This window comes from Myotis daubentonii, chromosome 5 (genome assembly GCF_963259705.1).
Source record: "Myotis daubentonii chromosome 5, mMyoDau2.1, whole genome shotgun sequence".
Lineage (NCBI taxonomy): Eukaryota > Metazoa > Chordata > Mammalia > Chiroptera > Vespertilionidae > Myotis > Myotis daubentonii.
In genome coordinates, this window is record NC_081844.1 from 60,929,625 (window position 1) to 60,953,717 (window position 24,093).

General features: G+C 37.5%; 1 protein-coding gene across 7 annotated transcripts in view; it reads left to right on the forward strand.

Moving 5' to 3' along the window:
- INPP4B (inositol polyphosphate-4-phosphatase type II B) overlaps positions 1–24,093 on the forward strand; it is a 577,521-nt gene that overhangs the window by 210,331 nt on the left and 343,097 nt on the right. The window contains exon 1 of one of the 7 annotated variants that reach the window (XM_059697960.1): positions 6,900–6,963. The exons of the other annotated variants lie outside the window; for them this stretch is intronic. The gene's annotated coding sequence lies outside the window, so the exon portion shown is untranslated. Of the gene's footprint in view, positions 1–6,899; positions 6,964–24,093 lie in introns of those variants that run through there. 7 annotated transcript variants of the gene reach the window in all.

Consider the following 24,093-nt stretch of genomic DNA (forward strand, 5'->3'; position numbering starts at 1 on the left):
GGGTGGAGGTGGATCCGATAGCTATCGTAGACATTTTATTTTCGTACTCAATGCTTTTTTTTTTTTTTTTTTTTTTAGATTGGTGATTTCACGAAAAACTTAGTAAATTTTTTCCTATTACATATTATGTGAGTATTTCTGAAAATCAGTTAAAAGGTACTAATTCATTTTATCATAAATATATAGCTCACCAAAAAAGGAGACATGTGTAATACTTTAAACAATAAAGAATTAAAAAAAGGTAGGCTGTAGAAATGACAGGTGCTTCTATAACAACTCATCATTTCAAAGAGCAACCAGGAAAAGTTCTTCCAAAAGTGTAGTTTTATATATTTATATATTTATATATTTATATATTTATATATTTATATATTTATATATTTATATATTTATATATTTATATATTTATATATTTATATATTTATATATTTATATATTTATATATTTATATATTTATATATATAGTCTGTATTAATTCAACAAACATATATACATATATTTAGCCCACCTCTCCCTATCAGTTTCCAAGGAATTCTTTAACCAAATATCCTAAACAAAGCACAAAATATAAAACAAATTGAAAAGGGAAATTTTAAAATCAGCGCTGTGGAATGATGTAGTTTATTCAATTTGATGCATCTCCTACTCACCAGACTCTCACAGACTACCTTCCAGGGAAAACCTTGAGACTTCCTGGTCTCTATAAAATAACACAGGTTTTATCCTCAGGTCAACAGAACATGGTGTGAGAAAGAATAAATTAAGTCATGGGAAAGAAGGAAGCAGTAATTTAAATTGTGTTCTTTATCAGGCTACTGATCAAATATTTTGATTGAACTGACAGACAATGCAATTGAGCTCATCAACTACCGCACCTTCCAGTGCGTTTCTCAGTTGTTAGAATTTACCTCATTGACAGGTTTATTGAATTAATACAGATAGCTCTTTAAAAGCAAAAGCATACTGCCTGGTAAAATTCTTCTTTCAAACATACTTTCAAACATGTCCTGCTTTAGTAGTGCAAGTTTTTTGTTGTTATATTGGCATATAGATATGCAAAATAAATGTCACCTGGCTGTCTTCTTACTTCCTTAGACACTCAGGTATCTGGGTGACAAGCACAGAAAACATCTCGCAGGTGGTGTGAGCAAGCTGAAGCAGGTCTTGGTTACTCAACCTGGAGATCATCCAAACCTTCTGGTTTGAAATGAATGAAGGAACAGTTCTGGTCTACAGCTGCTGTTTTAGAGCCGTGAGATGTCTCCTCAGGGTGGTGTGTGTGTGTGTGTGAGATGGAGGGATTTGTAGCTTATTCTTTTCATTTACACAAAGAGACTTGAACAGGGGCCAGGATTAAGTTCATATAATTTATGATCAAGTTTGTATAATTTCTAACTTCAGTGTTCTCTCTCCCTACCCTCCCCCCCTTTTTTAAACTGATTTTTTTCTCTGTTCATTGGTAAAAGAATATGTGGTTCATAACTCTAAGTGTCTTTCTGCAATAACTAAGTTGAAGGAGGTCTTATTCCTATTCCTATTTCCTATAAGGAAATTATTTTGCTAAAAGGATTCTGGGGAAAGTATATTTTTACCTTCCTTAACCTGCATGCCCGTGCCTGCAATATGGATATGTAAATAGACACTCATCTTGGAAATAGTTAGAATTTCAAAGTGGCTTGTTCACCAAGATGCTGTTTATATGCTTGTCAGTGTTTATAATAAGAGGATCCTTCAAATTTTTTAAGGTGAGGCTTAGCATGAGTCATATTTTCTTTCCTGGCATATTTATTCAAGGTATCCTTTTATGATATCACAAAGAATTATAATACATACCCAGTGTTACAGATGTTTAGGCAAAATAAATGTGAGCTTGCTTGAAAAATAAATGTGAACTTGCTTGAAAGATTATAGTTCACATATTTAGCTTCATGGTTATGTAAATTCATGTTATATTTGTTTTTAAATACTGTAGCCCATGAAGACTTGGGAGAGTGGGAAGGGCTTGGGAGGAGGGAGGTAAAGGGGGAGAAAGAAAAAAAAAGTATATATACTCACATACAAAGAAGCCTGAGTTGACTAGATCATAATTAGAATGTCAATGTTGTTTTTATAAATTTCTTCCATGTCACAATGTTTGCAAGAAATTATTTTTAATGTATTACCATTTTAATACACATCAGATTGTTGGCTGCCCCCCTTGCCATGTGGAACTAACCAATTTAGCAGTTGGTGTTGAATATGTTTGTGTTTAAAAAATAATGCTTACAAAGGAGTATGGGAAATCACTTACATAAGGATTTAGGTGGATGATTGGCAATTATAACTGTGCTGTGCTTTTTGGTTCCTGTCCCATAAAAATCATTCATGATCATCATTTCCCAGAATCTCCAAGTTTAGGTGAGCGTTTTATTGTTGTTTTTTTAAGGTACAAGTTTTCAAAAAAGATGGGGAGTGATAAATTCCTTGAAGTAAGAATTCACACTTCCTTAATTCAGTTTTCCTTTATGTCTCCTTTGAAAGTAGGATTTGAAAAATTCTAGGTATATTTTGGAGTAATTGTGAAATATTTCTAGGGTTCATGGGGTAAGGTATTTTTCGTCTTCCCTATCTGTCTCTGTCTCTCTAAGAACTGGTTTTTCTTCTGTTTTGTCCACTTAGGAAACATCTTAGACATATGTAACTCAGCCTCCAACTAAGGCATTGTGGGAACCCTAATCAAAGTACACCAGATGTTCAAGGCTACTTTGAATGTGGGGGCCCTAATCAAAGTATACCAGGTGTTCAAGGCCAATTTGTCATATGCAGGGCAAAAGCAAGGACACAGCGATTGTACTGTCTACATTGCACAGGCTGCCTTCCTGTCACCCATATATTGATGTCACTGTTTGGCAAAAAGCCTCTTTTGTCTAAGTTAGTATAAAGATGTGTTACTGACCAGCCTAGGTGGCTGCTTGGTATGGCTCCTGTGTGCTACTGTATTAGCCAGGACTGATTTGTGCGGCTACTTTGTAAGGCTATTTTGAAGAATTGCTTTGTCTTCAAGCAGTGGCTACTTGGTCTGCAATAAAGCCTCTCCTATATGCCTATGACTACTCATATTATCTTCTCCGTCTAATGCCTGGCGTCCATGAAGATCCAGTTCTTGTCAGGAGAACTGAGGCCACATAGGCATAGACCTTGATTTCCCTTTAAGAACCTGATTGGCCACTCTCCTGCCCTAACTGGGTCCTATTTCTGCCACTCTCCATTCCCATCTCTGAAAACCTGTATCTGCTGATCATCCAAAGACTCAAGAGCTTTCCGTTTGAATATACATTATGTGCTTCATTTGAAAGTTTTCCCTTACTACCCATGAGTCACATTTATTGCCCTGTTAAGTACAATTACCATAATTATCTCCTATTTCCTGGAACGTATGCCTAGTAAACTGGAAAATTATATGGGACTTATTGGAGTGGTTTTGGATGGAGAGTGGGAAGCAGAAGTAGAAAGTTTCATTAAGAGAGGGCCAAATTTCCATAGCCACGAACATCCGGGGACAGTTCCATTCAAACCTCAGTTGGAAGCTGGCTACACAAGCTGAAGTCCAAGATGGCCACAGCATGTGTGGGAGAAACAGGCTATTTCACTACTTCTCTCTCCTTTCTCTGGAGTTCAGCATAACCAAGTTCAAGAGCGACAGAGGAATTCCAATGTAGTATTTTATTGTTAGTTTTTTTGTTTTGTTAATCCTCACCTGAGGATATTTTTTTTCATTGCTTTTCAGAGAGAATGGAAGGGAGGGAAGGGGAGAGAGAAAGAGAGAGAGAGAGAAAAAAAATTGGTGTGAAAGAGACACAGACACATTGACTAGTTGGATCCTGCACATGCCCCAACTGGGGGCAGAGAGTGAACCTGCAACTGAGGTATGTGCCCTTGACCAGGAATCAAACCCCATACCCTTGGGTGCTTGGGCCAGCACTCTAACCATGTAGAAACACCAGCTAGGGCCTGATGGAGTATTTTTAAAGATTCATTTCAGTGTTGAGGCTCATGGCCTTTACCTTAAATCTTATATTAGAGGCCCCATGCATGAAATTCATGCACTGGACGGTGTTGTCAGTTCGGCCTGCACCCTCTCCCAGTCCGGGAGCCCCACAATGGATAGCCCCACAGAGGGAGGCCCTGCTCACCCACCGCAGCACTGCCGCTGGGTAGCCTGGGCCTCCCTCTTTGGGGTGATTGTGGAATCCTCCAATTGATCACTCTGCTGGCTGGTGGCCTGGGCCCCCGACCAATCCCATTGCATCTGCCTTGGCTGGGCTGGCGCCAGTGGGTTTCATAGCATGGTAGTCTGGATGGTTGTACCGCTGTTCAGCAGTTTAGTCAGTTTGCATATTATGCTTTTATTATTATAGATATGTGTTTAGTTTTAATGAAAATTTATTTTTAGGTAGCTGATAATGGTTATTGACGTTTACAACGTGGTTGTATTCATTAAGCTTCAAAAATTAATCACTTACAAATAACACAGTATATTTTGTAGACTATAAATTTTTGAAGTACTTTCAACTTTATCTGCAGAATTTGCCTTATAGGTGTTAATTATTGACTACTATGATTTATAAACATCAGCTTCAATTCCTAAGAGTTATGTTTGGGTACCATAATTTGTTTTTTGACATGAACAGAAGATTCAAGGGAAGATGCAGGCTTTGTGTACAATGTCAAGTGTGGCTACACCTCATACTGGTTAGTTGGGCCAATACAGAAAACATCAAGTAAAACAATAGCTCATTTCAAATATATTAAATAGAGATAATGCTCAGCCATTTACTTTTTGTGGCAGCAACTGTTTTAAAGTCATATGACAGACAAGAGATAATAAGTTAACCTTTAGAAATTTCATGGAATAGCAATGATATGTCAAACTACCAGGAAAAAAATCAGAGGCTTTAAAAATGTTTTCACTAAGAGTAATTTTATATCATTTATTGAATTGTATTAAGTTCTGTCTCTATGCCCAACGCTGTCAGGTCTGGAAAAACAGAGATTCTTACAGTGCAGCAGGAGAGGCAGGCATATGAATAATTACCCAAACATACACCTTATCATATATTGTCTCCTTCCTGGGAGTGATCAGAGTGTGCTCCTCAAAGGAGGTGAACTGCATTTGCAGGTAGGTATAGGGATTTGGGGGCAACTCTGAAGAAGTGAAATAGCCTATTTCTCCCACACATGCTGTGGTCATCTTGGACATGTAGCGAGCCTACTATTTAGAAAATTGTGGATGAGAAAGAGCATGAGATATCCTGGAAAGTGCACACATATAAGCTGAAATGGAGGCTTTCATAGAATGTAATTGGAGATGGCCAAGGCCTGGTGTGCTCTCCCTCCTTGATTAGACCTATCTCATGACCAGTGGATCAGAGGTACCACAGCTTTTGTTTCATCACTCAAGTGATTTTACTTGGTTAGCTGCTGTCTTTTAAAAAAATATGCACTTGTTACTTTTCATTTTAAACATAAACTTATTGGGGTGATATTGATTAATAAAATTATATTGATTTTAAGTGTACAGCTCTATAATACATCATCTATTATATACCACTCAAAGTCACATCTCCTCCCATCACCATATATTTGATCCCCTTTCCCTTTATTACCTCCCTCCCGTCCCCATCTCCCTCTAATAACCATCTTACTGTTGTCTATGTCTATGAGTTTTTGTTTGTTTGTTTGTCTTATTTGTTCATTTGTTACTCTAAGTATTATATCCCACACATGAGTGAAATCACATGGTTCTTGACTTTTTCCATCTGACTTATTTCACTTAGCATGATATTCTCAAGATCCATCCATTTGTTTTCCAAAATCAGGTGATCCCATGAATCATAACACACATGACAATGGAGAGAAGCATACTGAACTCTCATTTTTAAAACCCGGTTCATAATGTGTTTAAAGTTCCCACAAAGTGAGAGCTCCCTTACGTAGGAGCAGAGTTTCAGATGTGAGAGGTCAATGCATTTGAGAGAGGAGGAAAGTGAAGTCTAAAAAAAGTTTAAGCAACCTGCCTAACTGACCTGGCAGATCCCTGTCAGTGGCAGCTCCCCGAACCTTGATTCTTTTGCCTGCTTAGAGTCAAGGTCATTGATGACAGAGGATTCTGACGTAGCCCCTTCCCATCATACTTGGTGTTGCCTAGATTGAGTAAGTCCTGATAAGAGCTGTTTGGTGAAGGGCAGAGAGAGGCGACTTCACCTCTCGAAATGCCAGGGCACACTACTCTGTGTACAGCTGCCACTTCTTTTGATTTGAGAAAATAATTTTTCCACTTAGAGGGAAATAAAATTCTTAATTGTAGAAAGGCAGAAAATGACGATAATACAGCCTTTTGTGATTTTCAGGTGTTTAATTATCAGTTGAATTAATGGTCATTTATCTTTTCCCTGCTTCAGAAATAGTTCAATTCCAGTTTTTAGAAGTTAAATCAGAAATGATTTCTGAAGTGGAAAATGGAGAGAAGGAGGGCAGCTAATTATCAAGGCACAGAAATAAGACTTAGAAAATCAGCCTGCATTGTTTATAGAAATATTAAATATAAGGCTTTGTTAGATTTCATGAATCCAGTATTGAATGTTTATTTTAATTTTTGGACAGATAATTGGGAAATTTAGTTTTATGCAATTAATCTGTCAGTAATTTTACTTGCCCTTGGGAAAAATAGGGCATTTATGATATAACTATATAGTGATGGTTTTGCAGATTTCTTGCTCTGGGGGAGAGGGGTGCAGTCAGAGAGGGGATAGAGAAAACCCTCAATATCAGGCCCTAAGACAAGGCTCATCCTCACCAGCTGTAAGGTCAGTCCTGGGTTGAAGCTATAATGCATGATGTAGGCATGAGGAGTTTGAGAAAACAATGGGACATCCAGTTGAAAATGTTCTAGAGGGAATTGGACAGTCAGCCTGGACATCATGGGTGAGTATGTACATTTAGGAATCTTATTTTAAAGTTGATAATGGAAGCCATAGAGTAAATGAGATTTCCATGGAAGGAAAGTATGGAGTGGGAAAAAGATGATGATTGAGAATTGTACTTGGGAAATACGCACATATAATGTATTGATTTAAATAATATCAATAATCCTGCAAACTATCATTATTATTATTACCATATAACAATTTTACAATTTATGGAGCTACTACTGTGCATCAGGCAATTTGTATGGATTAACTCATGTTATCCTTACAATCCCTCGAAGTAAGCGATATTATTAGCCCAAGAGTACTTTGTTTTTCTATTTAATAAACCAAGAATAGTGGTCCTGGCAAAGCACCCTGCTCACTTTTGCTGCCCTGCCATATAGCTGGCTCTCACATACAGACCCTCCTAGGAAAAGTCTGGAGATCTGCCATGGGCACAGGCACAGGTAGTAGATGGCCTGAAGAGCTTGAAGTCCTGCTTGGAATTTTGTTTTTGTTAAAATGTGAAAGATACTGACATTTATCTGGAAGCAAGAGAAAGGTGTATCTCACTCTGTGTAGGTGGATGAACTAAACTCTCCCTCAGCTTTTCTCTGTGTCTGAGTTGTTACTTAACTCAAGGGACTTCGTCAGACAGCAAACCAAAGATGCGCGTCCAGGTGCTCAGCCTTCTGTTGAATCATGAACTGAGTCACGATGTTCCTAATGTTTGGCGTTGCTACACAATTTATGCATCAGTGTAGCCATTTGGACAAGCCTTCAAGATGATATGCACTCTTTTAGACAAGGTATGAAGACAGATGTTCTTTTAGATATTTTAAATATATACCATTTAGGATGGGCTAGGTTATGCTAGAGAAACAAACAACTTCAACTTTTAAAAGCTTAAATGAACAAAGGCATTAGATTGGAAAACACTAGAGAATGAACCTTTACTTCCCCCAAGGAATGTATTTTAAGAACAAAGGGGGCTGTTTTCAGTGACCAGTAAATTGTGCTGTTCCCTTGGAACAACATACAAGTGCTGTATTTTCTCTTAGATGATTATAAAAATACATACTGTTTTCCTCTCTCAGGTTAAAAAGCATAATGCCACAACCCTTTAATACAGTTCCTCATGTTGTGGTGACCCCCAATTTCATTGTTACAAATTGAACATAATTAAAGCATAGTGATTAATCACAAAAACAATATATAATTATATATGTGTTTTCTGATGGTCTGAGGTGACCCCTGTGAAAGGATCCTTCGACCCCCAAAGGGGTCGCCACCCACAGGTTGAGAACCACTGTTCTAGAAGGATACACAAATCTGTCCCATGCTGTTCTGAAAGTAGACTGTCTTTTATGTAGAGCCTTGCTATGGAACAGTGAGAGCATTTGTCTTGTGTATATGTTCATACAACATAAGCGGCTGATCCCGATTGTGAGAGGGATGATATTTTATAATACATTTTGAACATTGGCCTCCAAAGATAAAAGGGTGAAGGGCACTATCACTCTTAGATCTATAATTTTGGGCACCATTGCACTGAAATAATTTTCTGATTCATTTATTTCGTGTGGCTGTTTTTGACATGCGTTTCATTTGCTTTCTAAGTGCATTAGTTATTGGCATTCCGATCTCTTTCTTAGTACAAATATAAAAAATCTAATGCTTACCATTATGATTCACAACTGCTAACATACAGCAAATCAAAATTGTGAGGTGTTCTAAAAGCCCAAGAGGCAGCAGGTCAACAGATGAATGGCCTTTGAGTAAAATAAAAGATCTGAACTTATCAACCCTCTTTTCCTTCAATTATCCATTTCACAATGACAGTTAATTACTTAAATTTCTAGACGTCTAAGTACATTTCAGTTTTACTCAAGTACTTTGATATGTTTCATTTTCACTGTCATTCTTCTAACTTTTAGGAAATGTTTCTTTTATTTTGTCTTGTAAATAATGTATATGTACATCTGGTATTTAACAAATCGTTAGTGAATGACTGTCTTCTTTGTGGCAGGCTGGTGCGCTTTAATTAACATGGGCCGCTCCCTCTTGAAGTTTGTTAACTGGTGAGGAAGACAGCCATTAATTAGATAATTGCACAGATTAGTTCAAAGTAGCTACCTCCTACAGAGATAGGAGCTAGGAACATGGGATGAGCATATAATAGGGGGATCTGGTTTGTTTGGGATGGAGTGGGATGGTCAGGGAAATGTTCCCTGAAAAAGTAAAGCAGAATGGCCAGAGACCTGATGGATCAAGGTGAACTAAGAGAGAATGATAACTAAGTGTCCTGGGGCGGGGAGGGGGGGGGTGGCGGGTAGAGGGGGAGTACAGAACTAGTCTTGGAAGAGGCAGAGCCAAGAGCAATAAGAGCTGGAGAGTTCTGCTGCAGAGGATGGAGAGGCCAGCGGCAGCCATCTGCAGGTCCTCCGTTGTTTTTCATTATCCTATGAAGCATTAGAGGCCTCTGCAAGTTAAGCTGAGGGAAATATTATGCGATTTGAGTTTTGAAGGTCATCTGATTCCTCTGCGGAGAAAGGTAAGAGCTTGGCCGGATGGGTGCAGAGGCCAGGTGGGAGGACATTGTTACTCCTGGGCAACAGAGGACTCTAGCTAGGACCAGGGTGAGGGGGAGGCAATGGGGACAAGTGGATATATCTTAATAATGATTTGAAAATAAAATTAATATGGTGATATATTGAAAATAGAAATTGGGTATTCATAAATTTTTCTGATGTCTGTTCTTAGTGCAGCCTGAGTTAGGATTTTTAATGTCTGGGATTGACATAAAAGTAAATTAAAACAAAATTAGCATTGATTAAAAATGCTCTCATGCATTAATAAGTGAATGAATCCTCTATGTGCGCATTAGTCCTATTCAGCTGAATCAACCATGCTTTAATATCAATATTTTGAAAAGAAACTGAGAACTGACTTTGGTAGATGTCACTAGAAAATTCTGGCTCCTTTATGGAGAAACAGCCCACCTCTGACTAGTGCCTTGGTTTATTTCGTGTGGTCTTTCCCCTTTGACTGCGATGGTGAAATTGTGACCTTCATACAGGCTTGTTAAAAAATCTACTCAAAAGAAATTTTATTCTGTTCAGATGACAGTGCCATTTTTCTCAGGGGTGGGTTAGATAACAATAAATCATGCTGTAATAATGCCCAAAGCTACATCATCAACTTGGACTCATAAAAAGAAATTGCTTCTCATAGACTACACAACTGTACACAAGCAGCCGCATGCAGCGGATTTGCCTAACACCATTTCACATTTTTGATGCTAGATAAGCATGTTTTGATTATATAAGATTCATCATCTGACTGATATCCAAGGACTTTCCTAAGTCACAGAATTAATTTTCCAGGAAAACCTATTCATTCTGATGCAAATATCTTTCAACTGAAAAGTTGAGCAGAGACTTCTTCCTGAATACTTGTTTCCTTCTTTCCCTCCCTAAAGTGAAGATAAAAGATACATTTTACTGGCCTACTTTTTACATGCTATCCTATAGATTTTACGGATTTTAAGTTAACATGTGTGCATACATGCAATATACAAATTGTAAAGCAAAAGGTAAACCACAATAAGAAACACATCAGAATTATCTTGTTTTTATAAATAATAGGAGTGCCATGTTTCAAGTCCCTGAAGATTGATTTTGCATTTTTATTAGACATGGATTCCCAGATGTTACAAGGCAGTCGGCACTACTGTGAAATGCTGGTGGTACTCTCATAGGCATCCTGCTCCGGAACGGGCCATGGTACATCTGCTTATGTGAGAGGCCTACACAATTGATTCTTGTCACCATGCTGGAGCTGATTCTTGTGCAGTTGGAATTGACATATTATGGCCAAAATTAATACACTGCTCAGGTCTCTGGTAGGCTATTATAATAAGATCTCTCATTATTTCTCCACCTACATTTCTACCTAAGAATCAATAAAACTCCCTCCAAGATACCATGGAAAAATCTGAAAGGAGGTAAATGTTTCCTGTGGCTGGCTACTGCTTCTCTCTCTCTCTCCCTCTCCCTCCTTTTGTACTTACACCTATTGGATTTAAGAGGAAATTGGTTTTTGAAAGAAAAGTGCTCTTAAATAATACAGACAACAGCATGTTCTTTGCAGACTTCTGCCTTTTAGGGACCAGGGAAGGGCCACTAGACATATATATATATATACTGTTGGTAACTGTTTTATATTTAATGGCCAGGGATTCCTACTATTAAAGTTGGGTTCTAGGCCATTACTACCCTCATTTATTATTTATAAAGCTCTGTAAGTGTACATGACATTTCATGTTAGATGAAATTGTGCCAGACAAATTGCCTTCCCTGAGGAGCCTCCAAGCTTAAAGCAGGAGAACAGTGTAGGAGGGAGGTTGTGGGCAGGACGGGGAGTGATTGAGGGTTGCAAACTTGGCATTGCTTTGCTGAGTAGGTGGGCTGCAAGGAGAACTTGAAAGCTGAGTAATGACTCTGAGATCGGGAAGCCATTCAGTAAAACACAACCCATAACTGGAAGCACATAAAGACATCGGGAGAGAATTTTAGCTCTTTAACTGAGAATCTACATCATTAGCTCTGACATTTTCTCATGTACCTGGCTCGCCTGGTTTCCCAGCATCCCCACTTACTCATCCTGTTCCAAACCAGTGGGTCTCAAACTTGAGCCTGCATCACAATAACCTGGCAAGGAGGGGGCTGGAGAGGTTGTTAAAACACAGGTTATTGGGTCTCCTGTCAGTCAGTGTCTGAGTAGGTCTGGAGTCCTGATTTTGCCTATCTAGCAAGTAAGTTCTCAAGAATTGCTGTTGCTGGAGCCACACTTTGAGAACTTTTGCCCTAAAATGGTATCTTCAATTCCTCTTTCATCGTGTCCTCCAAACCCCAGCTTGGAGTCACCTTTACTAGTACAGTCAGACAGTACTCTAGTTCCATCTTTCTTTTCCTAGGAATTTCTTTCAGATTGGTTTCATATTTTCAAATTAACAACTGTTAAGAGTGGCACCACTACCACTCTTACTAGTATTACTAACAACAGCAAAACTACAATTACAACTAGAAACTTTGAACACCTACTATACACATGACATTATAATAACCACTTTTTTTCATATTATTTTTTGTTTCACTTTTTAAAATTTTTTTATTGATTAACTTATTACATATGTGTCCTTATCCCCACATTACCCCCCCCCTCATTCCCTCACCCCCTGTTGTCTGTGTCCATTGGTTAGGCCTATATGCTTGCATATAAGTCCTTTGGTTGATCTCTCCCCCTAACCCCCACCCTCCCCTATGTCCCCTCTGAGGGTTGGCGGTCTGATCAATGCTTCTCTGTCTCTGGATCTGTTTTTGTTCATCAGTTTATGTTGTTCATTGTATTCCATAAATGAGTAAGATCATGTGATATTTATCTTTCTGTGACTGGCTTATTTCACTTAGAATAATGCTCTCCAGTTCCATCCATGCTGTTGCAAATGGTAAGAACTTATTTTTTACAGCAGCGTAGTATTCCATTGTGTAGATGTACCACAGTTTTCTAATCCATTCATCTACTGATGGGCACTTAGGCTGTTTCCAAATCTTAGCTATGGTGAATTGTGCTGCTATGAACATAGGGGTTAATATATCCTTTCTGATTGCTGTTTCTATTTTCTTGGGATATATTCCTAGAAGTGGTATTCCTGGGTCAAATGGAAGTTCCATTTTTAATTTTTTGAGGAAACGCTATACTGTTTTTCCACAGTGGCTGCACCAGTCTGCATTCCCACCAGCAGTGCACAAGGGTTCCCTTTTCTCTGTCTCCTCTCCAGCACTTGCCATTTGTTGATTGTTGATGATAGCCATTCTGACAGGTGTGAGATGGTGCCACATTGTCATTTTGATTTGCATCTCTCGGATGATTATTGACCTTGAGCATGTTTTCATATGTCTTTTGGCCTTTCTTCTGTCCTCTTTCGAAAAGTATCTATTTAGGTCCATTGCCCATTTTTTGATTGGGTTGTTTATCTTCCTTTTGTTAAGTTCTATGAGTTTCCTGTAAATGTTGGAGATTAAACCCTTATCAGTGATAACATTGGCAAATATGTTCTCCCATGCAGTGGGCTTTCTTGTTGTTTTGTTGATGGTTTCCTTTGCTGTGCAAAAGCTTTTTATTTTGACGTAGTCCCATTTGTTTATTTTCTCTTTAGTTCCCATTGCCCTAGGAGCAGTGAAGAAATTGCTTCGGCATATGTCTGCAATTTCGCTGCCTGTGGATTCTTCTAATATTTTTACGGTTTCCTGTCCGCTTTTTAAATATAGTATCTCATTAAATAATACTATTAGATAATCCATATTGTCTCCATTTACAAAAGAAGACATTCATTTCTAGCAAGATAAATTCCCTTGCAATAAGTATTACAGAAGAGATATAAATGAAGTTCTGTCTGATACCAAAACCTATGTCTCATGTCCATGTGGTATTCAGACCCTATCTGAAGACCACTTCTGTCATGCAGTCCCTCGTGTATGGTTATGTCTGTGCAATAGTGACTCGTCTCCCTTGTCTCAACTGCTAATGATATCCTCTATATTGCAAAGACTTAGTTTCTAATGCTGGGGCACTGGAAATCAATATGGAAGGAGGTGCTATGGCCTTAATTGTATAAGTAATCTTTTATTATTATTTAGATTAAAATATCAGAACCAAATATGGCAAAATGCTAATGCTTGTTAAAATAATATGAAAAAATGCTTATGTTATTTTTTCTTTTTATTTGTGAAACTTTCATGATCAAACAGAACATTTTAACTAAGGCTTCAATGGTTAAAGAAATTTTGAATATTCTGGGTTAATCAAAGTACAACCATATTCTTTGCTGAAAAACTTTTCAGTCATTAATATGCTAATGGACATTGTGAATTACCAAGAGAGTAATGTCTTAAGAACTATTTCCCAAACTTACTTGACCATGGGAGACTTTTTAAAAAAATGAAACATCTATTAACATCTGGATCTTTTGGGAAATGCTGTTATACATCATAGAACTTAATTCTCCTTAATTGTTTCATATAATTTAACTTGATCTCTCTGGTTATATTTTCCATCTCCTTTATGTCAGGACCTAAGTCTTATTCCTTTTAGCTAGGCATGCAAATTATATACAAGTAATAGTTTGATTTTCTGAGAAATTATTCTGCAGATATTATACTCAATGTAGATTTTGAGGGGGAGGAAGTAGTAAAAGTAGTTTTTGCATACAATTCTCTATGTAAGTAAAAAGCCAAATAAAAAACACAAAGACCAACAGGATATCAGTAGTTTTCAAACAAATGGAGTATATTCATGCCAAAACATTGCCAGAATTAATTGGTGAAAACTTCTTTCATTCATTCATTAATTCATTTATTCATTCATTTTAACAGATATTCTGAGATATCTGAAGAGAAATAATAGCTTTGTATTATATCAGGAGTAAATACAATCCAATGCATAAAGTTTCTCAGAATTAAATCAATGATTTCTCAGAGTAAAATAACCCCTTTGAAATTATATTAAGCATATGTCCAGTCACAATTTTGATTAAAGAATAAATTGATTTATAGATTTGTAATTACTAGGTATATCTTAAGTTCCTTGGTTCACCAGGGCATAATTTTGATACAACAATAAATAAAATTGATTAAACAAAAATTGTTTGACTTATTCTTTATTTTTTATTGACCCATACCTAAGATGCTGTCAGCCAACTTAATAACAGAAGTGAATGTCCCTCATTTCTACCCTTTTGATAATTTATAAATGTATAAAATACAGGTATTAAGTGTAAATATCAAACAAAATTTTAAAATTAGGTATGTAATATCTAGTGCCAAGAATTAATGAGTTAACCCTTGATCATTTGAGCATTTCATAAAAGCACATTGTCTTTCTCATTCCATAACCATTACCTTTATACCACCCTATATTTAGTCAAATTCTGCTGTGTTTGTTTAAGGATAAAACATTTGAATATCATTCTTTTTGCATTTTTTATTTTTCTCTAGTTCTTACAACTCTAAAAAATTTATTTTATGAGCTCATATGAAAGAAAATTCCTGCCCTTTGCAGAAGCTAAATTTGTATAGAGTACAATTTCATTTGAAGTACAATTCAATACTTTTAATATTACTTAGGTTTTTTAGAATCCTGATTTCCCTATGAGAAATTCACATCAAACCTAAGGAAGTAACCTGTGTTTTCAGGCCTATTTTTATGTTGGGCTCTCATACAGAGAACAGTTTTTAAGTGATTTTACTAAAAATGTTATACAGGTATCCAAAAGATTTTAGAAATGTAATTTTTCATCTGTTTTGTTATTTCAGTCTTAGAAATATAGTGATATGAATAGTAAATACGTTTCTTTAATTTTACTGTGTTTTAAAATTGATCTGATCTGAGAATGATAGATTGATTTTATATAGAGAAGAAGACAGGTGGGAGAGAATGATATATTTATTTGCTTTGGGTGCTTCTGGCATTGTTAATATTTTCACACTCTTTGTATAAAGTCATGATGACTCATAGGAAAGTGACAATGAATAATTGTTTGGAATTTTACTACAGCTGAAGACACCCATACTTGGTTTAAATGCACTAACTAGACCTTTGCAATATTTCAGCCAGATGTTCCTCTTAACCGTCTTACTCATTTCAATATCAGCTGAGATAATATGACTCAATTCTGGCAGTTAACAAAGGAGTTAATGTCAGGATATAACTCAATACTTATAACTCTCTGTGTAATAAAATGATATCACAAGTTTTTTTTATGCTACTATACAATGGCATGATCTACGGAGTTGCAAATAAATTAGATTTATATAATTATAAAGATCAAACATGCATTATTTATTTTTGTAAACAATTTCTTGGGTAAGGACTTTTACAGATAAAGCTTTATTGTTTGTACTATGAATTAGGCAGCTATGGACATGTATATCTTATAGCATTAACTATTTAAAATTGTGTCATTATCAGAGTGTGCATAACCTAGATATTTTGCTATACTCCTGTGTGGAGGGATTGTTTGGAATACAGATATGTGTGTGTTAGGGTTGGGAAAAGGAAATATACACATATAGGATAAACCTTATATAGAGTAGAAAATCAGAATGAAGAGCATTTTAGTTACCTATTGTTATGTAGCAGTTTACCCCCAAATCTTTAAGGATATGGCAGCAAACATTTATTATCTCATACAGTCTCTATAGACCCAGAATTTAGGAGTAGCTTAGCTGAATGATACTAGCTTGGAATCTCTCATAACGTTACAGTCATGATGTCAGCTGGAGTACCATCCACCTGAAGGCTTGACTGGGGTGTGGAGATGTGCTTCCAAGACAACTTAATCATGTGACTGGCAGTTGGTACTGGCTCTCAGTAAGAGGCCTCCGTTCCTCACTACGTGGGCTGTTCCCTGAATCAACTGGTTTCTCCCAGATTGAGTGACACAAGAGAAAGTCAGAAACCAAATGGCTTTTATGAATTAACCTTGGAAGTCACACATATCATTTCTGTAATATCTTTTTGGATCCACAGCTTAGCCCTAATCATTGTGGGAGAGAATTATGTGAGCCAGGTCATATAGAGTGTTGTCATTTTAGTATAGTCGGGGAGCTCTGTTGTCACCATTAACTGGTGTTAGAACTAGAATTAGAGAAGAAAGATTTCGGATTCCTATCTTTTAATCTAAGGTCATGGTCATTGTTTCCTTCCAGACCAGAAGTACCCCAAGAGAGTCCCTAAATACTTATTGCTATGATGGGTTAATGTATTATGCATCCATCCATTGTTCTATGAAATGCTAATACAGAGAAATGTCAGTTTGTTGTATCTATCCCACTGGTCCTGGACCACTAGAAATATGAACAAGTGGGTTCTACAGTAAATTAAACCTGAAACATTGCTGGAGGCAAAAAATGACAGAACTGATGCTGTCCTATTTCAGGCACATCATGAGATGGCAGGGTTTTTGGAAAAGACAATAATGCTGAGAGAAACAGAAAGCAGCAGAAAAAGAGGAGGACCAAATACAGGATGGATTGACTCCATAAAAGAAGCTGTAGGCATGAGTCTGCAGGATCTGAGCAGGGCTGTTGAGGACATGACATCAGGGACATCACTCATTCATAGAGTCACCAGGAGTCAGAGCTGACTCTATGCACGGAACACACATCCCACTGGTAGTTGTGCATATTCATAAGCTTTAAGACCTGTGTGTCACATTCTGATGATGGAGCTCTCAGTAGGCGGTCTCAGCTCCAATAATGTTTGTAAGCAAAGACAGTGAGTAATTACCACCCTGCCCCCGCACCCCCCCACCACACACAATTTAACTTTGCAAACATCAAGTCACAGTAAAAGGAAATGCATCCTTCTAACCTAGCCAACAGAAATGTAGCAAAAAGCTAGATTTTCCGCATGGAAACCGGGAGTGGAACAGAAAAGAGTTGTCAACACTATTAAGGTGGATTAGGGAAGAGGACTGAGTGGGTAACCAGATATATAATTTTTTGAATTATGGCTCAGTGTGTTATGCTCACATCCCTTCAATAGAAGTAACTTACATTCTTAACACAAGGTGGGCTGTTACAGTAATTGCTAAGATCAGATGTTTTGAAGAAGAGATGTTAAGGTCAGTTCAGATGCTCGATGCTTTTGTTTGAGACATAGTTATAAATGTGCTTTGTGTCTGATAAATGGCTAATTGGATTGAAAGGAAAAACAAGGATGCACCTGGTCTCTTTCTGCCCCATGGAATCACATTTCCTGGATATATTTTACTACCTGGTTCTAGGAAGCCAACTGTCTAGCTAGTGTTATCAGCTGCACGGCATGGGGTATTTCTGTATTTAATTAGGCTAAGTGTCTGATTTATGACACTTAAGTTAAGGCTTCCATAAGCTTATTCCACTCAAAGAGACTAACACCCAACGGGGATAGGTCTGTTACTGTCCTGCTGTTTGACACTCAGGATGTTTTTAATAGAATCTCTGACTATTATTAGAATAAAAATGCCGCTCTATTTGTAGACCTCAACTCCTGGTTTCTTAAAAAAAAAAAAACACTAAGAAAAAATAAAAAATAATTTTCACATATGCTTATAGTAGGTATAATGTATTTCTTTTGGGGCAGCTGTAGAATTTATTTCCTGGACCTGCTGTGCAGAGACTAGAAAGTGGGGATAGTGAGGGTTATGCGATGATTATTTTGTCCAGTCATGTGTAACCTAGATGGAGAAATCAATTCTTTACTCAGATTCTTGGAATGGTGATTTGAATAAAGTTTAATAAAGTTCTTTTACAAAGATGTAGTCAGGTCTTAGGGAAAATAACACATATAGTTTGGTGCCCCAGCAATTGTAACAGCAGTGAGCTATTGTTATGTCTAAGGGTTTAGGGGCAGAGGAAGGGAGAGGTGGAGAAATGAGTCATTTGATGGGAGCTGCCAATTCCACAGAAGGTTGTAACTGACTAGTAGTGACCAGACTGAGGGAACCAGGAAAATAAATACCTGACCTTACTCTCCCTTTGACCTCTTATCTCCAGCTACTGCCAACCCAACCAGAAGCCCATTGGGTGCTTTCCATATTGGCCAGGTTCTGGTGCATAGCGCACGGTAGAAAAGCATGGGGTGAGGATCTGGAGGAGCAAAAGGAAGATAAGATATCAAACACAAAGGCATACTTACAATTGGCAGAATTCCGATAAAAATATACAGTCTTTTCCCTAACTTCACTGAAAACTAAAACATTGTGGTGATCTTTAGGACCTGATTGCCTAGGTTTGAATTCTAGCTCCAGTATTGACCTTGGGCAGGTGACGTATTCTCTCTGGGCTGTCAAAGAAGGTAATCATAGTGCTGAGTCCATAGGTTGTTATGAGGAATGAATGAGCTGATATATTTAGAGCACTTAGGCCAATCCCTGGCACATAGTAAGGATTATACTTAAGTCCCATACAGTATCATGTTTGTGTTGCTCCTTTTTAGGACAGATAATGTACATTGAGTTAAATTGGATTGCTGTGGTTATTATTTTTCAATGTTTCTTTAGTGTTTGGCTATCACCTGGGATTAAATATCCAAGTTGCAATCATTGAATTGAGATCCTTAGAGCGCTCCCTTCCAACCAACGGAGGCAGGGGACACTTCCCTGAGTACCCTCATAACAACCAGGAAGTGTGGTGAGTTTCCTTATTGCAGACGATGGCCGACTGGGTTGACCTTGTGTGAATTAAAGCTGTGACAGAACGGTTTAGTCAGCTGCTCTTGCTTCCTCCACTGGCTGAATCCCTTTAGGATTTCTTTAAATGTGCTTATTGCACAGAATGGTAGAGATAAAAATGAATCTGACTTGGAACAGTGCCTTTTCTTGAGATTTATTACCTAATTAAGCATTTTCCTAATAAAACAAGCATTTAAATTTTCACAGGAACCAAGAAACAGCAGTAGTAATATTACTAACTAGCGCTTATAAATCACAGTACTGTTTACAAAGGGCCCTCCCACTTACTAGCTCGGGTTGTTAAGCTTTTGTTTTAGCCATGCAATGCTCTGAACATCATGTCCTTATATATCATATGAAAATGGACATCGTGTCCTTGTCCCACTTTTTGGGTCAAGGCCACCTGGTCAGCGCTCTCTTGTCCCTACTCTGAGGTAACTCTGATGGAGGGGCGCTGAATTTCTGAGGACAGTGTGAAAGCTAGTCATTTAGTTGTTTCTTTCAGAATTCCCTCCCTTTTGGGGGGGCGGGACTTAGTCATCTCATTAGAGTTCCATTCCAAATGCAGAGTTCTGGGCCTCCAGACAGACTCCTCTAAAAATATTTGTATTACTGTGGAGAAAGTCACCTAAGGGGGGCTTTGAGAACAAAAGGAAACAAGAAAACTAAAAGGACCCTCAGGCATTTTAAAATTACACTTTAGCGACTCTGTCTAGATATTTATGACGACGACGACGATGATGATGGTGATGAAAAGCGAGACACCGAGAAAGCAAGAAAGAAACAGAACACTTGGGGGAAGTGGAAATATAAGAATTGTTTATCATTTAATTTTTTTGCATAAACCTACACCAACTCAACTAGAAATGTTTATATTGTCTTTTCTTGATCTTTTAGAAAATGAGGTATAAAGAAAGACAAAAAATATCAACCAAGATGCTCTGAAAATGTTACCATATGGACAAATGGCAATTCATTTGGAACTTGATCTATGGCTAATGTTGAATAATATCTTGGACTTTTTGTGGATGTGTAAATGGGATCAAAGTCTTTGGCCTGACTTAACAGGTCAGCCAGTGGGGCAGTAGTCAGTGAGGACAGGTGCAGCACTTTCTCAGATACCTGTGTCCCCAATTTTCATAAGTTTACTTGTCATGGTACTTTTAAACAAGATTTAGTAAAAGTTATTTCTTCTGTTTTATTCTGATTTTCTTATGCCAGACTTCATATTACTGTTCTACTTTGGAGGGAAAAGGTTGCCTAACCAGTGACTGAATCTTCTGTTTCACCTAGAGTCAATTGAATGGGTTGACAATATTAACCTTCATATGTTATCTATATATATAAAAGCCTAAGTGACCATCATGTGGGGCAAACAGGCTGTGTGGGGTGCCCAGGCCAGCAGGGGGGTCAGTGAGGGGCTCCCAAATGATAGAGCAGCAGGCTGCATGGGGTGCCCAGGCTGGCAGGTGGGTTAGTGAGGCATGACCAAATGACCAAGCAGCAGGCTGCATGGGGTAACCAGGCTCATGGGGGGCATTTAGGGGCGTTCAGGCAAGCAGGCAGGTTAGCAAGAGCTAGTGGTCCCAAATTGTGAGAGGGATGTCCGACTGCCAGTTTAGGCCTGATCTCAATCGGGCCTAAACTGGCAGTCGGATATCCCCAAAGGGGTCCCAGATTGGAGAGGGTGCAGGCTGGGCTGAGGGGACCCCCCCCCCCGGCCCCATGCATGAATTTTGGGCCTCTAGCAGTCTTACAAAGGGCTATGCCAATAAAATTGCATCAACTTAAATATACACATATAGAAATGATCTCAGTGTTTTGCTGGATTATTATAAGGAAAAGTACAAAAATTTAAAAACCTATTTCAGTGGTGACTTTAAACCTCATTATAAATGTTATTTCAGGGGGTGGAGAGGTAATTCTCCTACTCTAATCAATTATACTTTCAATTATGAAAGTATATCTAAGTCTTTCTTTTAACTCTCTGCTATCATGACAATTGTAATGCAATCTTTTATTTATTTAAAACATTGATTCTCAACTTGGACTGCATATTGAAATCTCTGGGAGGAGCATTATAAAATACTGATGCCGAGTTCCCAGCCTAGATGTTCTGATCTAACTGATCTGCAGGAAGTCTGGGCATCCTAGTATTTAAAAGCTTCAGAAATGATTCACAACCAAAGATGAGAGCAACTGATTAAATTGTTAACACACTTATCTACTTTAGTGGTCTTGTTCTCCAAACAAACTAACATGCTGGCTTTAGTTAGGTCAGCATCTACACTGGTACTAAGTGTCTTACAGAAAAATGTTCTTCCAAAAAATGTCTATGGAAGATTTCTAGATGATAAAGTTTTCCCTTTTACTAGTAGATGGAATGCCAAACAGATTTGTCTTCATATTAGGGTCATTGTAAAGGGTAATTCTATAGCTTTGCCACTCTTAAAACTTATTACTAAGTTTTTCTTAGTATTATGTTCTGAAGTTACACTTAATATTCCCCTTTTCGAAAGTACATTAGAGAGGACTAGCACTTTTAGGATTTTTTCTTTGACTCACAATTTTAGGATAAAATTGGAAAATGAGCTTATGATAAAGTTGAAGAAGGAATAGCATATCGAAGTCACCAAAATATGCCCTTTGGAACTCATAAATATGAGAAAAATGTAAAAATTTTAATACTGCTCTACTTTATATAGAATAGAAAATGAAGCAAGATAGTCTTCATTTCCCAGGATCTTAGGAATCCAAGTCCTGTTCAGTTTGGAGTTGACAAGTCTATCTGAAAGAAAAATTGGTTTAGAAAACTTCAGGGAAAGACACCCATTGTTTTTGAACTGCACTTCCTTTAGTTTGATGGCTTAAAATATTCTTTATATATTGACTTGGTAGTGAATTATTGAGTGGAGACAAGGGATTTCATGCTTTTACTTCTCACATACTAATGCATTTCTAAATTTAAAATATAGCTCTGAGGAAACTCAGATAATCCTTAGCACATTGCCAAGAAGGTATAAGATAAATATTAATAATAAAAGTTCTTAATGCAGGATAAATAAAAATAAGACATAATATCTAAGGTCTATTACTCAATGTGTAGTTGAGAATTCACTAGAGCCTTACATTACAAAGTAAGGCAAATTCATTTACATCTGAGCGTCATATAACCATTTTAAGTCAGTTTGTCCTGATATGAATTTTCTAGCTGTATGCAAAAGCGGAGGAGGGAAAGTGTTTAAATATTTTGTTATTGTGAGCTTGCCAAATAAAATGAGATCAATGTGTCACAAGTTAATTACATCTATGCTTGCTCTTTATAATTGCTACAAAAATGCTTTTTGAGAAAATGAAAAGGAAATCAGGTAATCTGTTTAAGTTATCTTGTAGAGAGCAGTAATCTGTTAACAGTAACAAGTTAACTTGCTGAGAGCATCTGCAAACTTAGTTTTTCTTCTAAGGAGGCTGAAGTGTCATTCTTTTGTCTGTGAGATAGTGATAGGTGGTGGCAATCTATATATTAATCTATATTGGATTAATCATAATTGCTATTGTATACAGAAATTGATTGAGATGAACCTCTAAAGGAGATAATGGCTGAGTGGCAGTTCATCAGCCTATGCAGGCTAATTAAACATCTAATTACATTCTTATTAAGAAATACCTTTAAGTGATTATGAGTCCAAAGTGACTCATTGAGCCCACAGATTGGATTATCTAGATCTTACATTTTCATAAAAATAATGGTGTTTGAAGAGTTAGTTTGGTCTCAAAATATATTAAATGATAAGCTTAGGACTTAATTAGCTGTCACTTATTTCCTCGTTTGTTAATTAAGGAGTCAATTCTGGGATTCCTATTTTCCTTTCTTATTGCAGTTTTAAAATCATCATCATATACTGAGAGCTTACACCAGGCTGAGCAGCGAACAGCATCATATTTGGCAAGTTTTTACAATGGCACTGTGAGGCACCTGCTCTTATTCCTCTTTTACCCAACGAGAAAACTGAGCCTGAGATGTGACTGGCCTGTATTGCCATAGTTAGGAAGTGGTAGAACCTGTTATCATCAGCAATATACTCATGTGAAATATGGGCTCATTTGGTGTGAAAATAATTCAATATTCTGTAAATGTCATTGGTTCTATGCATTTTTCCCAATGATATGCTCTTCAAAGGTTGTTAATAGTTCTTTTCAGTTGCCTGCTCCTGTTGTAGGAACTATAATCTAACTTATTATGGCACATGCTTTTTTGGCATAACCTAGTCCCATGGTGGGAAAACTGAGGCTCACGAGCCACATGCGGCTCTTTGGCCCCTTGAGTGTGGCTCTTCTACGAAATACCACGAGTGGGCACACGTACAGTGCGATTGAAACTTCGTGGCCCATGCACAGAAGTCGGTTTTCGGCCTGGGCCAGTCTATTTTGAAGTACTGTTGATATTTGGCTCTGTTGACTAATGACAGGTGAGACTTAGGAAAGAGTGCTCTTAGGATCTGATTGTTAAGGCAGGGTTTCTCAAGCATGCATTATTAGCATTTGCACCACATTATTCAGGGGCTGCCTTGTACACTGTAAATGTTGAGCAGCATCCCTGACCTCTACCCTCTGGGTGCCAAGAGCAAACCCAGTTGTGACAACCAAGAATGTCTCTAGATTTTTCCAAATGTCCCCGATGTACGAAATTCCCCTTGATTGAGAATTGCTGGCTTATAGGGTCAATAAACTTTAATGAATATTTTACTAATCATAGCTGTTACTACCACTACATTATGGTTGAAGTGCTTTACAGTGGTTGTCAAAGAAAAATTGTATTGGGCAAAGTTAAATAGGCAAGGCAGACTTTAATGAAGTCTATTGCAATGG